Source organism: Pinus tabuliformis, chromosome 9, assembly GCF_031772625.1.
Source record: "Pinus tabuliformis cultivar Carrire ecotype Pingquan chromosome 9, CPIR1, whole genome shotgun sequence".
Classification (NCBI taxonomy): domain Eukaryota; kingdom Viridiplantae; phylum Streptophyta; class Pinopsida; order Pinales; family Pinaceae; genus Pinus; species Pinus tabuliformis.
Genome location: NC_142307.1, coordinates 1,635,550,831 through 1,635,562,808, shown reverse-complemented (window position 1 = coordinate 1,635,562,808; position 11,978 = coordinate 1,635,550,831).

The following is an 11,978-nucleotide window of genomic DNA, read 5'->3' as shown; positions in this document are numbered from 1 at the left end:
CTGAATGTCCATAAGGAGGATCAAGCGGCATATCTATAGAGGATGGAGATAGAGATTCTTGACAGATGGATTGAGCTTATCAGTGAGGGTGAACCTTCAGGCTCTACTCCCTTTACATCTTCTTAGATGACATAGAAGATGACATCTTCTTGAGCATCATGACATGTTGCAGACATGATGGAGTTTCCATGGACCTGAGCATGGGTGAGATTCTTGGTGAGTCCTGGATGTGGCAGAATCCAAGATAGACTAGTGAAGGAATAAGGATGGACATTCTTATGATTTGAGCGTGACAGTTGGACTGATCACTCGACTAGTTCAAGTCATGGGGTCTAGCAGTGTACCAGAGAGATGTTGACATCAGGCAGACAAGAAGAATGACAGTTCACAGGATGGGATGACACATGATGGAGATGGTGGTTCTACATATGTTGTAGGGATGTTTGCAGTATGTGGAGGAGTCGATATCATGGACCAAGGATGAGACAGTTATTGATGATGATCTTGGTGGATGGCTACCAGGATGGGATGTTGTCGAGGACGACAATGATTTCAGGTGGAGGAGGATGTAAGGACCTGCGGTTCTTGGCACGACCACCGTGAAGTGCGACGAGTTGGAGACATAACTGAGCAAGCAGCTTGAACGAAGTGTGTGAAGTTACAATGTAAAAATGCACACAAGAGGTCAAGCGAAGGCTTGTTTATAGCATGGGGAGTGTTGGCTCAACCCACGGGCCAACCTTACATATTGTGGCAGCTTGTGCATAGAGTGTTGGATGACAAACACAAAACAAGGTGAATGAACGATGTGTAAGGGCATTGGCAAGTTGTTTTGGGCAGTGCGACTTGGCCAACGAACAATATAAATACAACGAAAGCATGGATCATTAAATCAATCACAATTCGAGCACGTCTTTCGAAGAAGTGCGAGAAGTGAAGAAGAGTGCAAAGCTGCAGCAAGAGAAAAGGCACAGTTCTAATGCGCCCAACCTTAGGTAGCTCGACACGGTAGCACGCAAACTTGGAAGGAAAGGTGAGGGCACGGGTGAAGGCGCTCGGTGTTCGGGTGAAGGCATGGGTGGAGACTTGGGTGAGTCGCATGCCTGCCGTGTGAAGGAGTAAACGGAGGTGTCTTCGTGTGACTTGGGTGAGTCGCCCACCAGCCGTGCAAAAGTTGTGAAGGGTGACTCGGGTAGGCCACCCACCCATCGAAATGAAGTTCGGTTGAGGAGTCGGTTGGCAGCTCGTGTGAGGGCGCGCCCACCCAGCTCGGGTAAGGAACTTTGGTTGGCACACGAAGGTGTGGCAAGTTGTAAATTTGGCTAAGTATGAAACTTGGTGTTTCCCAAGTATACTTGTAAAGCTTTGTAAAAGTTGAAAAGTTGATTAATATAATATATTCTGGTAGACTCAATGTTCAGGGAGTTGCCTCTCCCTTTATACTGTGCAATTGTGTTCTTCATTTATAATTGCTAATGATAATGAATGTGTATGGGTGCTCATTGGTATAAACGAAACATAATAATTACCTGGTTGAGAAACACAAACTAAGTAGGAAAAGTGGTTAGGCGTAGTCCATGAACATAAGTATTGTGTGTAGGAAAAGAGCCTGGAGAACATGAGCCAACATAAAGGGAAATCAAGTGGATCGAAGTAGAAGGAACATCAGGATGCCTCTAAGGAGGTGAAGAAGAACTAGAAAGGGGGAAAAGATAAAAATACAATAGCCATAACACACTAGTGTAAGGATCCAAAAAACCACTGCAACCACTATAAAAGCCATCATGAAATGATCGGTTCCTACTAATTTTTATGAGGTTAAGAGTTTCATTGGAAATTATAGTACCTAAGTGTAGGTTTTAACCCCTTACATAAATTACTTGCATACGAATTGTAAAACACATAAAATAAACAATGCGATATCATAACACATAAAACATATATACACAGAGATTTCCCTTGGATCCCAAGGCTGAGACTACCAGCTTTATTTTTCATTATTTTCCTTTCAATGTTACAATACATATTTATACATGTTGAAGCATCCAATACCAGGAGCGAAAACCATCGCATCCAAAACCATGGACCGAAAACCATTGCATCCAAAACCATGTGTGAAAAACATGCACAAAACCATAGGTAGGTCCGCCCAACCTAATATAAGGTCCAAAACAAAAATTTTGTGGGGCGCTGCGCTACCCTCGACCCCATAGAGTGGGGTTACCTACACCCCTCAAACCCCGTGTGACTCCCCTCGCTATGCAATCGACACAACGAAGGGGGGCTCCACCTGCCTTCTAACCCCACAGTTAACTACGTGGGTTAGTTGTGGAATGAATATAACAAAACCCAACATTATCCCACTTGTTTTTTTCTTTTCACAAGGGGACATAAGAGAGATTATTCATTTATCTAGCCGTGCAATGCCCATTATTTCTCTACACCAAGAGAACTTCTCAGAGCTCACAGATTTTGTCAATGCATCTGCAGTATTCTTCAAAGTGTCCACCTTTACCAGCAACACCTTTTTGTATTCTATCATATCCATCACAAAGTGATGCTAAACATCAATGTGCTTTGTCTTTGAATGATATGCAGGGTTCTTTGCCAGGAAAATTGCACTTTGGCTATCACAATCTATCCTTATAGCTCCCTATACTAACCCCATACTTGAACACAATCTCTAAAACCAAACTGCTTCCTTGCTTGCATGAGTGGCTACCATGTATTCTACCTCTGTAGTTGATAATGCCACTACAGATTGTTTCTCACTCATCCAACTGACTGCACCTCCAAATAGGTTAAAGACATACCCACTTATAGATCTTCTATGATCCAGATATCCAACCCAGTCTACATCAACAAATCCAAGAATATCCAACACTCTGTCCAATATTGGTCTTCCTTGGTAGCACAAACCATAATCACTAGTGCCACGCAAATACCTGAAAACCTGCTTCACTTTTGTCCAGTGCTCATTCCCTAGTTTTGACATACAACTGCTCAATTCTCCCACTACATGTGCAATGTCTGGTCTAGTATAGACCATCACATACATCAGGCTACCGAATGCACTTGCATATGGAACACGGGACATGTCATCTTCCTCTTCTTGTGTATTAGGACATTGTTCAGCATATAACTTTACACCTACAGGAATGGGAACCTTCACCAGTTTACTATCCTGCATATTAAACCTCTGCAATATTGTCTCGACATACTTCCTTTTGTTTAACCAGAGCTTCCTCTTTTTCCGATCTCTTTTAATCTTCATGCCCAAAATATATTTTGCAGCACCAATATATTTCATGTCAAATTTGGAGGACAAATGTGTCTTCAAATCCTGGATAATTTCTTTGTCATTTCCAACCAACAACATATCATCGACATACAAGACCAGATAAATAACACGGTCACCAATTAATTTAAAATACACACAGTGATCTGCTTTGCTTCTGGTGAAGCCAACTCCCCGTATAAATGTATCAAATTTCTAATACCACATCCTTGGTGACTGTTTTAACCCATACAAAGAATTCTTTAACTTGTATACCAGTTCTTTCTTACCCTTCATAGCAAAGCCTTCAGGTTGCTTCATGTAGATCTCCTCTTCCAAATCCCTGTCAAGAAATGTTGTCTTCACATCCATCTATTCTACCTCAAAATCAAAAGCATTAACAACAGATAAAAGTAATCTAATAGAAGTTACCTTGGCAATAGGAGAAAAAATATCACTGAAATCAATTTTCGGCACCTGGGAATAACCTTTTGCTACCAACCGAGCTTTGTATTTCTCCAGCTTTCCTTCTACATTTGTCTTCTTCTTGAGCACCCATTTGCTGCCAATGGGTTTCCTTCCAGCCGACTGGTGGGTTCCAGTATTGCAGCAATACTGTTGCAACTCCTGGGACTCCCTACTTTACTTTTATCAACCCGGTAGTTCGTAACAAACTTGGAAGCGTCGGTGTTGTATGCACAAGTACTAGCTCTTGCCACAGCTGTCACTTGGTCAGCTGGCACAAGTCCGCTAGGAGCTTAAGCCAACTTCTATGAGCTCTGAGAAGAAGCTTTTTAACTGATGGATGAAAGCTAACTCAAAGAAGGCTGATCTACTTGCAGAAAGAAACTAGAAATCTGAGAGGAAACGTAAACCCTAGAAAATCCTAATTTTACCAGCTAGCCCTACTGATGCAAGAAAGAGGATGCAAGCTACTGAAAGACATGCCATTGACTTCTAGGAAGGTAAAATACATGTATTTAATCTACTTCTACAGTAACATCTGAAAAAAAACATCTTTTTGTATTTTTGAATAAGTTGCCAGAATTATCATGCATGCGATTTAACTGTTTTTTATTGTGCAGAGGTGGATTGGCGAGAGGAAATACTTGGAGGAGGTCAGGAAGGTTCAGAGAGGGCCTAAGGAGTCCCTAACACCCTTCCAGAAAATTTCACAGAGTTTGGCTATCAAGAAACCTCATTCGTGAGCCTCTACAGGAAGTCTGCAGGGGTTCTACAGGATGTCTGTAATTTTCTACAGGATGTCTATAATTTTCTACAGGTTGTTCAGAAATGGGATTTTGGAGGATGGATGGAGACAGAAAGGTGAAGGAGTGAGTATGGAGGTAGGATAAGGGTTTGAGGTGGTCCAGCACTTGGTGGATGGAGTTGAGGAAACATATAGATGGTTGGATTTGTTCAAGGAGGGCTGAAGCAATGTTGCACAAAAATTAGGGTTATGAGAGAAAATGGCAAACATGAGGCAAGAATCCGAGTTATGGGATGGAGCAGATGAGTTTGATGGAGTATGGGCAGATAGAGAAGTGGTACAGGTGCTCTGCAAGTTGTTTTTCCCACTGAACCAACGAAGACTTGTAAAATCAGAGACCTAGTTACATTGACCTAATCTGATCTAGCTAACAGTAAAAAGAATGAACAGAAGTTTTAATTACAATGAAACCATGTATACCAGCTATGCAACTAAGCATTCAAGAATCTAAACATGTAACCAACTTCTGCAAATGAAAATTAAACACTAATGATTGCATGGCAAAGCAAAGTCAGTGTTTTTGTTGGCAGCAAGGTCACCTTGATCCCAGCTCCTGATCACACTGAGGGAGAGCTGAAATCAGAGGTGCTTGATGGCCTTTTTCTGTAGCTTTTCCCTGTCAATAACCTATCAACTCAATCTAAACATCAAAAGTATTTCTAATCATCAACAGTGACCTAGTTAATCAGCAAGATTTAATATACTTAACAGAAATGATTTTGCAAAGACATAAAGAACAAATAACAATACATAAAGGAGGCCTTGGCACTTGGGTTGGGCCCAACTTGAAGAGCTGTAGGCTCCTATAAAGGACTCAGATCTAATTCCAATTAAAGCTGCTTCTCATTACTCAAAAATAATCATCACAAGAAAGTTATACAGCAGTAGCTACAAGAAAACGAGCTGAGAAAATGACAACACTATAGTACAAATACCAACAGTTCCAAAAGTAAACTATGAAGGTTGAGGCCTTCCTATTTATACACTACGAGGGGCCTAGCAGCCCTCCTAAATTCAAGGGACTCGGCTATTCCAACTGCTAGTAAACAGTCACTCTTCACAAAGCTGCTCGGTTGCCTTTAGGATTCATTTTGGTGGCCTGTTGAGCTTGGAGTTGAGGGTGGAGATTTCGAGGAAGGGCCATTTAATGTCAGAGACAAACTCCCTACAAATCCTCACCTCAAGCTTGGCTATCACCTGGCCCATAATTGCTTGGTTTTGCTCCAAAATTTGTCCAAAAAACCTGAAATAGCCACGTATTAGCCTCCTTGGTAGAGTGACCACCCTTATTCATTCAAATAACATAAACATACTAAAAAAACATGCATAATCTATGAAAAATGGAGGATTGAACAAGGACAATTAGGCAAAATGAGCCCAATAAGGTACCCAATTCGGGGCTCATCACTGACAACTCCAACAGATCCCAAGTCTCATTTTTTTGCAAAGATGCCATTTCATCAACCATGGCCTCTTTCCAGAGTTTTCCATACTTGGAGTCTACTGCTTCCTTCACAGTTCTGGGATCATCATCAGTAATAGATAAAGAAAAATTTGAATAGAAAGTAGATGGACTATACCTTTCTAGCTACCTTCTTTCTCGAACTAATCTTCTCACACCCGGAGTTTGTGGCTCTTCATATTCTGATTCCTCATCTATTGTAGAGTCTGATTCTTCCTCCTTTAGCTCAAACTCTAACTTCTCAGGTTCCTTTGGTTGGACTTCATGTTTAATAACATCTTTCACCTCTCTGAACACCACATCTCGGCTGTACACAACCTTCCTTGTTACTAGGTTCCAAAGCTTATAACCCTTTAAACCATCCTTATACCCAATAAAGATGCACTTTTCAGATTTACTATCCAACTTGGTTCGTTTCTCCTTTGGAACATGTACATATGCATCACATCTAAATACCCTCAAAAGTGAAAGAGAGGATTTCTTACGAGTCCATACCTCTTGTGAAGTCTTATCCTCCAACCTTGATGAAGGTGATCTGTTGACCAGGTAACATGTTTCCACTGCCTTTGCCCAGAATTCCTGTCCTAACCCAACACCACTGAGCATGCTTCTTGCCCTTTCCATCAACGTCTTGTTCATTATTTTTGAAACTCCATTTTTCCGAGGTGTATATGGAGTAGTCTTCTGCCATGCTATACCACACTTCTTACAAAATTCTTCAAATTCCTTACTGCAAAACTCTCCATCGTTATTTGTCCTCAACAAATTTATCTTCTTCTCTGTTTGGTTTTCCACCAGAGCCTTAAATTCTTTAAACCTATCAAAGACTTCAAATTTGTTCTTAAGGAAATATATCCATGTATTCCTTGAGAAGTCATCTATAGTTGATACATAGTACACAGACTTACCCAGTGATGGAACCTTCACAGGTCTAAACACATCACTGTGCATAAGATCTAATATCTGTTTCACCCTCTTACCACCAGAGGGGACACTAACCCGATTCTGCTTCCCATATACAAAATTTTGATAGAAATCAAAATCCAGAGAGCTATTACTCATACCTTCTACCATACCTTTACCATGAAGTATTCGAAGGCCCTTCTCTCCAATATGTCCAAGCCTTTGATGACATAGCATGGTCTTCTCTACAGAGACCACTAGATTTTCTTCTCCACTTTGAGGAACCACAAAATTGTTGCACCCATCAACAACAGTGCTACCTTGCAGCTTGTACAGAGTTCCAATCTAAACTCCCCGCATCAATACCAGTGCTCCCTAAACCATCTTGCAGGTATCCTTCTTGAACACTATTTTTACACCTGCATCATTTATCTTGCTTACAAAAATCAAATTTCTAGCCAATGCAGGAATATGTAGAACACTCGGAAGTGTTCTAACCCTTCCACCTTGCAACTTCAACTTTACCTTTCCACGACCAATGATTCTAGCCTACCTATCATCACTTAAGAAGACATCACCACCATCATATTTCTCATACTCGTAGAAACACTCTCTATGGGGAGTGAAGTGAAAGGATGCACCTGAGTCAATCAACCATGCCTCATGATCTACATATGTACTTAAATAAGCCATGTACACATCCCCACCTTCATCTGAGGTGGTTTTCACCTCTGTATAAGAAGCATCAACAGATCCCTTTCCTTTCTTAGGAGCTTTAGATTTATAGTCCCTTTTGTAGTGCCCTTCCTTTCTGCATTTCCAGCACACCACCCTTATAGGTTTTCTTGGAGATTTAGATCTCCCTCTAGATTTAGATCTCCCACTCAATGACTTATTTTTGTTTCTATTCTGGGACCATCCTCGTACAAACAAGGCATCACCATTCCGGCTCTCCATATTTTTCCATCTCATCTCCTCCGTCAGCAAGGATGAGACTATTTCATAAAACTGCAAGGCAGTAGCATTGCTACCTATTTCAATAACCAGACTATCCCATGAATCTGGTAGAGAACACAACAAACTAATGCATTTATCTTCATTTGAAATTTTGATATCAACAGACGATAATTGACTTACCACAGTATTAAACGCATTCAGATGCTCTGTCACCGAGTCTGCAACTTTCATCCCAGGTTATACAGATTCTTCCATAGGAACAATTTATTCACGAGAGACTTAGATTGGTACAAAGTCTGTAACTTGTCCCACAAAGCCTTCACCGTAGCTTCCACTGATACATTCAGAAATACTGAATCTAAGACACAATAATATTGTGCTCTTTTCCTTCCAATCCAACTTCTTCCTTTCTTCATCAGACACTCCTATTGGTTTAGTACCTGGATCTACCATGATCCACTTATCTTTATCCACCAACAAATCCTCCATCTTGAGTTTCCACAGCTCAAAACTCTAACCCTTAAATTTCTCGATCTCTATCTTTCCACTGTTCGTCATCTTCTTTCACTACTAGAATCGATCCCACAGATCTCCCATTGAACAGGGTCTACCACAGCCCTGAACAAAACCCCTCAGGACCAAAGGCATCTCCTTGAAGCCAAAATAGCTCTGATACCAAATGTAGGTTTTAACCTCGTACAAAAATTACCTGCATACAAATTCTAAAACACAGAAAATAAACAATGCGAGAGCATAACACATAAAACACATATATACAGAGATTTCCCCTGGATCACAAAACCAGGACTACTAGCTTGATTTTTCATTATTTTCCTTTCAATGTTACAATACATATTTATACATGTCGAAGCATCCAATACCATGAACCAAAAACCATCGCGTCCAAAACCATGGACCGAAAACCATCGCGTCCAAAACCATGTGTGAAAGACATGCACAAAACCATAGGTAGGTCCACCCAACCTAATATAGGGTCCAAAACCTGGACCCCTCAAACCCCCTGTGACTCCTCCCGCTACGCAATCGGCATAATGAAGGGGGGGCTCCACCCCCCGGTTAACTACGTGGGCTAGTCGTCGAAAGAATATAACACAACCCAACACTAAGGAATTCCATGATCACTCCATGCCATAACAACAAGTGACAAGATTTTATGGTGGGGAAAGGCTCATCAGACGGTCATTCAATAGATAAGTAAGAATATTAATAAAGAACCAGTTCTTGCATTACCAAACCAGCAATCCTTCGAAGTGGGGATAGATGCAAGTGGGTATGCTATGGGAGTGGTCTCGATGGAGGGAGGAAGGCGTATATGCTACCATTCTGAAGTATCTCATGCGGTAGTTCTTGACTACCCTACCCACAACAAGGAGCTTTAAGCCAAAGTAAAATATGTCAAGAAGTGGAAGAACTATATAATGGGGAAGAAGATGGTAATACAAAATGATCAAGATCCACTACAAAACCTAAAGTCTTAGAGTAAGTTATATCATACCAAGAATTACAAGTGGATGAAGTTTCTATTATAATTTCATTCAGTTATAAAGTACAAGAAGGGTAGTGCAAACTAGTTGGACGAGATGCTTCCACGATGACCCACATCAAATATCATAACATTGGGAACTTTCATGCACATGGAGTCATTATCCTATGATGCATGTAAAGAGGCACATTAAGGAGGTATTCCAATAGTTGGAAAGTCAGATTGATGTGCATAATAACAAGTCAAATTAATGTGCATAATAACAATATCATGATTGACTACCATATGTAGGATGGGTTACTTTACAGGTTAGACAAGGTATGTGTTTTTAAAGGAATGTACTTGCAACAAATTAGAGAGGCTCATACCTCTAAGTTTGTAGGGTAGTTTGGTGTAGGGAAGGTAGTGGAAAAATTTCAGAGGTATGTGTATTGGTTGAAGATGCAAGAATAAGAAACTAGGTTAATAAAAGGATGTGTGCTTTTTTGTACAAGCAAGCCTAGTAATAGGGAATAGGTTCTATATCATCCCTTACGCATACCCACTAATGTCTGCAAAACAATTTTCATGGACTTTGTGGGAGCCTTACTGAAAACCAGGAAGGGACATGACTATTTGTTTGTGGTAGTTTACAAGCACAATAGTTTGTGTGTCTTGGTGCCTTGTAAAAGGATTATCATCAAAGAAGAAGAAACAAACTTGTTCTTTATACAGGTCTAGGTGCACTTTGGGATAACAAAAATCATCATGTCATATAGGGACACAATATTTCTCCTTGCATTTGGATTTCATTATGGGATAATATGGACACAAAGTTGAATTGGTATACAACATTTCATTCTCACACAAATGGGAAAACATAAGTAGTAAACAAGAATTTTGTGCAACTTTTGAGGGGATAAAATTAGAATAATCCAAATACCTTCGATGAAAATATGGTATATATATGAAACTCTTATAATGGAGTTGTCCACAATTCTTCAGGTAAGTCCCCATTTCAAGGTTTTTTTGGAAATTTGAAACGTTCACCTTTGGATATTTCATATGGGCAGCAAGGAAGAGTGAGGGGGGATCTTATATGAGATTTCTTGAGGACTGAAAATTTGTTGAGAAGATCATGTAGATCTATATAGAGGTACACGAGACACTAAAAGAATCACGGGAATATTATAAGGCCATGTATGATAAACACATAACATAGAAGTCTGATTTAAGGTGGGAGACAAAGTATGGTTATAGTTGAATAAGGTTGACACTATAGGGCCTTGGTAAGAAAATTAAGGCTTTATAATATATTCCATTTGAGATAATGGAAAGGTAGAGTATGCCTATGGGTGCAGTCTATCCCCATACATGTACATTTACTCGGTTGTTAATGTAGCAAATCCAAAACTCTATGAGTTGTCTGTGTTAGATTACAAAGAGGAATATGTCTTACCTTCAAATATTTTTACACCAGATGTGGAGGAAGAGTTCATAGAGGATATGGTTTTGCAAAAGAGGTCTAAAACTACAAGATAGTGTTTTGGCTTATGGGATTCTGATAGACCCTCGATTTTCAACACAGTGGCAAACAAACACCGACTTAGCATCGTTCCTTTTGACAATGCCCATGAAATGAGTAAAGTATCACCCAAGATGCTAATGGGTGACTGTCAAAATTGGGTTTATGTAGTCTGAAAGGATTATCTCATCACTTGCGACACACTATTCCTAACTGACAGTTGCTACAACACCCAACTATTACTGGACACCACATATGGCGCTAACCCTAGTTATCCAACCCAAAGTGAAAGCCTGAAACAAATATTCATGGTGTAAGCCCCAGGATATTGACTCAATATATTGAAGGTGGAGTCCACATTAGACCTTTGAAATTATGCTATTTATGTACAACCATAAATATTACTTAGACCCTCTATCAGTCAAATGGGCCCTTCATGCTCATTCAAAAAGAGTTAGCACATAAATCATTACATATCCATACCTGACAATATCATCTCTATAAAACACCATTCCAAAGCATACTAATACTATAAACATTTGGATTATCATTCATAGTTATAAATCATTAGCCATCACAAATGATACCAGAAGTTAACACATAGAGTCATTCACATTAGTATGTAATGAGAGACTAAAGTAACTTATCCAATCAATAACTACATTTATATTAATGGAAGAGGCATGGTATCCAAGATTACATAAGTTAAATCAATAGGCTCGAAGACCTTTCATGACAGCACTGCACAGAAATTATAACCAAATGGTAATCAACAATAGTAAACCCATATAACCAGAGACCAAAACCATTACAACCATGTTGCAGAGTAGTGACAGACTTAACTACATGCTGACATATTACATCTAAAATACACTGGTACTTATACAAACTCTAAGACTCGGCTTCTTTTACTCGTAGCTTTCTAACAATTGCTCAACATTCCACTACCATCTACTAGGGATAATTATTCTAGCCAACCTCCATTTTCTCTTCGGTGGGATCCCTTATAGCTGCTCGGAACCCTCACGAACCTTTTTAGCTCCGTGCCAAACCAATTTAGTGGTCCTAAAAAAAAATTAAGATATGTCCTCTTATCAATTT